This window comes from Cyprinodon variegatus, unplaced genomic scaffold, assembly GCF_000732505.1.
Source record: "Cyprinodon variegatus isolate N-32 unplaced genomic scaffold, C_variegatus-1.0 Scaffold257, whole genome shotgun sequence".
NCBI lineage: Eukaryota > Metazoa > Chordata > Actinopteri > Cyprinodontiformes > Cyprinodontidae > Cyprinodon > Cyprinodon variegatus.
In genome coordinates this window covers 912,271-916,771 of record NW_015150710.1, presented here as the reverse complement: position 1 = coordinate 916,771, position 4,501 = coordinate 912,271, and the positions used below count along the sequence as shown (strand labels likewise).

General features: G+C 38.3%; 1 pseudogene; it reads left to right on the top strand.

Moving 5' to 3' along the window:
• The window catches only part of LOC107089592, a 25,629-nt pseudogene that overhangs the window by 12,946 nt on the left and 8,182 nt on the right, over window positions 1–4,501 (top strand).

The following is a 4,501-nucleotide window of genomic DNA, read 5'->3' as shown; positions in this document are numbered from 1 at the left end:
ATCCATCCATCCATCCATCCAGATTTCTCCCTTTCTCCATATAGGCTATCATTTCATTGTTCACGCTCTCCATAGTTCTCCTGTGGTGCAAGCACAGGGCGACTGTTGCGCGCCTTAGCGAGCATGCGCGTTTCCTGTCGCTTGCGCGGTGAATCGTGCCGCCTGCACTGTGTTGAGATGCAGGGGAAACCGTATGTGATGGGGAAACGCAGCTCGACGTAACACCGGTATTTCCATCTGGAAAACGCTGTTTTGCTGCTGGAGTCCTCCTCACTCTCCATCTCTCTGTGTGTGCTGTATGCTAACACCCACCATCGGGAACACCCACCTACCCAACTGACAGACGGAATCTCACTATACATCAGCCATTCTCATCCTCCCCTCTCTCATGACAAGGCGCGCACGAGTCCTATCATGAAAAAAGGTTCATTGTGCGACCTGAGTAACGCGCAGTAACGGGGTGTCTGCAATGGTAACTGCGTTATAGCTACAGTCAAAGTAATTAGTTAGATTACTCGTTACTAAAACAAGGTAACGCCGTTAGTAACCAACTGCCAGTTTTAGTCCGTGAGGCAGACACCGTGTCTACTTTTAAGGCTAGGCTTAAAGCTTTCCTTTTTGATAAAGCTTAAAGTTAGAGTGGCTCAGGTTATCCTGAGCTATCTCTATAGTTATGCTGCTATAGGTTTTGACTTCTGGAGGACATAGGGACCCCTTTTTCATAATTCTGCTTCATTCTCTCTCCATTTTCCCACTCTGCAGAATCTGTTAGTTCAATCTCTAACGTTATGCTGTCTCTGCATTTTCTTATAGTAGTTTCGCCTTGTCTGTTCCTGTTTGGCTGTGACTCCATCCTGTAGAGAAATATCAGCTGTGCTGCCGACATCAACACCTTTGTTTATAGATGTTGGAGATCTGCCTGTTTTCCAGTGTAGTCCTGTTTTTCTGACTGTGATTGGCTGGCTGGATGTGCTCTCATCATCCTCTGGCATGTCAGCTGGCTCGGAGCTTGTCTACCTAGCTCTGTCTTTCCTGGACGGGGCCGCCTTTTACAGCTGCTTTTTGTGTCTCTGACCTCCTGCCGAGGCCAACCCCAGTCGGGCTCAGCAGATGGCCGCTCACACTGAGCCTGGTTCACAGGGAGTTTTTCCTCTCCACTGTCACTACAAGCATGGTTTTCCTTAGAAAAATTTGAATCAATTTGACTGTATGATCTGGTGAAGTGTAAAGTGCCTTGAGATGACATGTGTTATGAATTGGCGCTATAGAAATGAACTGAGTTGAAATTTAATTGAAATAATTTATAGAAAACTTTATAAATCAGTATGAAAAACACAAAACTCCTAAACATTGTGAGTAGAAATTATTCAGTGTAATTTCTATGTTTAGATCAGAATAAATCAGCAGCCTGAGTTACTAAATGATTCAAACTGTCGTTGGACCATCTGAGTGTTTTTGCTCATAGATCGACATTAAAACCATGAAGTTAACTTTGTTAAAGATTCTCCATGAATGTTTGATCTCTGTCAGTCGTCATGACAACAGAGCAGATCATCAGCTCTGATCCATGAAGGTCGACTTCATTAAACAAGGAAATATTACTGAGAGAAAAACTGATTGATTTTATCACAGGCTGTTCAAAATGAGGAAGATCATGAGATGAAGATTGATTTTTATGATAATAATATCAGCTGATAGAAATCTGACCTGTTCTCATGTCTCCATTCAGCATCCTGAGAGTTTTAGCCTCTGAGCTGCTGAGAGGCTCCATCATGCTGGACAATTAAGACAGAACAACAAAAATAATTCATAATACTTGGAACATTCAAGTTTTTAAAGTAGTCTTAATATGTTCGTTAATACTGCATAGCAAAATTATACAGATTTTATTTTCATGACACATCAGTCGACCTAATTACATCTAGTCTGAAAATGTGAGAAGATATTTTTTGGAACCATAAGACCGATGGAAGCTTGAAGCTCAGGCTGTAAAAGAGCAACAAGAAAAGCTGTAATCATGTTTCCTCTGATCAGAGAAACTTTAGATGGAGCTGCTTTATAGAGAAGGAGCTCCTGGGTCAGTGGTTCTGGTTCTAGTGAGGAGATCTGTGGACAGGTCTGATTGTTTCCATGTTTAGAGAAGAAAAACAGAGATGGAGGAGAGAAGATCAACTGAAACATTAGAGACTGAGAGGAAGCAGGAAGATCAGAGACACTGATGGAGGATGGAGAACAGAGTTGGAGAAGCTGGAGAGAAACATTAAATTGTTCAATCCATAATCTTCTACAATTCCTTCATATCAACAGTTTGGGTTATATGAAGTTACAGTACTTTGATGAAAGAAAATAAACTATGTAGGCAGTAAATCTGTACACGATGAAAGTTTCTATAAAGGATGATACACAATTTTTCTCAACAGTTAGTCTTAGTTTATCTCTTAGATTTTTGAAGGTGCTTTAATAAAAATGAACATAGATAACACTTAAAATTAAAGTGAGATTGTATTTACTGTCTTCTAGGTGTTCACATTTTCCAGTACATGTACGGCTGTGAGTGGGATGATGAGAGTGGAGATGTTACTGGCTATCAACAGTATGGCTATGATGGGGAAGACTTCTTAATCTGGAACACAGAGAAAAACACCTGGATTGCTCCAAAACAACAGGCTGTACTTACTATACAGAAATGGAACAATAACAGAGCTCATCTGGATTACTATAAGGACTACTTCAACCAAGAGTGTCCTGAGTGGCTGAAGAAGTATGTGAACTATGGTAGGAGCTCTCTGGTGAGAACAGGTAGAGAAACTTTTCCTGATTTTTCTTTAGATTAACAGATTATTTGAATTTTTTAGTTTACTAGAAATGTCCAAATGGAATTTTTTTTTACTACATTTTAAATGCGACTTGGCTTTAACTAACATTAATCCCCAAACAGTTTATATTTAACCTCTAATTGTCTCCATCTCCAGATCTTCCCTCAGTGTCCTTCCTCCAGAAGTCTTCCTCCTCTCCAATCAGCTGCTTCGCTACAGGTTTCTACCCCAACAGAGCAGAAATGTTCTGGAGGAAAGATGGAGCAGAGACCAATGATGGTGTGGAGAAAGGAGAGATCCTCCCTAACCATGATGGAACTTTCCAGATGAGCGTTGACCTGAACCTTTCATCATCTGAGGACTGGACCAAATATGAATGTGTGTTTCAGCTCTCTGGTGTTGACAAATACATAATTTATAGACTGGAGAAACCAAGAACTAACTATGAAGGTAAGTTACTAAGGTAAATATTGGTAAAAATCAGCTGATGTCAAAGTTCTTTCTTCTTACTTGTCTTTTTAGATTCGCTTTTATGGCTTGTGGTAAATGACCTTTACCTTTTTCAACTCAGGGGAGTCCAAGCATTTCAACTACATTCTACTCCAATTGTTTGTGTTTCATTTTAACAATCAGGAAAAAACTAGTGCCACTTAAAACCTTGGAATTGCATTGTTTTTGAGGTTATTGCATATGTGAGACTTTATTATCTTTTTAAATGGATTTTTCATTTTAAGCTTTATATAACTTAAAAATAAAAACTATACACATTAAAAACTCAGAGCTATGGTAACTGAGATGAAACATATGGAAGGTGGTTCTCCTTGGTCTCATACCTGTGATTGTAGTCAGTTTTAAGCTTCTTTACACCAAGAAGAAAGGTGGGAGATTAATATTTTATTTCCCTTTTCCCTTATTTTAGTTGTTTAGGATTGAAACTGGGTTAAAGTTAAAGTTAATAAAAACTATCACTCTGTGTTATCATATTAATGGTCCAGTAGCTCGCAGCTTCAATGGGTTAAAAAAGACCAAAACTGGTAAACAGTAAGATTGGACATGATAACAAAATAAATAAAAAGAAAATTAACTTCTTAGAGTTTATGTGAGATAGTCAAAGGTTTTGAGCAGGATATTTGTTTAAAGTGTGTGAACTAGAACAGAAATTTTCAGTCAGAATAATTCATAGGAGCTCTGATTGGATTTAACATTGGTAAACAATTTTGATTTAACTTTATCTGAAGATGAGCAACTACAGTCAAACTGCTAAACTTTTTCTTAAACATTCTAATTTCACGTACTGAGGTAACACTAGGTGTACGTATATACTGTTATTGGGTCTATACTAGTTGTAACTAATTACCAGATCTTTTATTTTTATAATTTGAAAACATTAAGGTGCCAAGTACTTTACTTATTTTTTCACTGAAGATAAGATTTTAACTTACATTGTAATCTTCTACATACAGACCTTATCAAGGCTTTAAAAGCATCTCTATCTAGTGACAAATCAGATGAAAGCAACAAATCAGATGAAAGCCAAGGCAGCGTCTCATCAGAAAAACCACTGCTACCTGGTAAAGTCCTATTTTTACATCTTGTTTCTCTACCTTCTGTCCACGACTCAAACGTTGATTGAACATAGAAACCTAGGAGAAACATTTGCTACATAATATGCGTATATATGTATA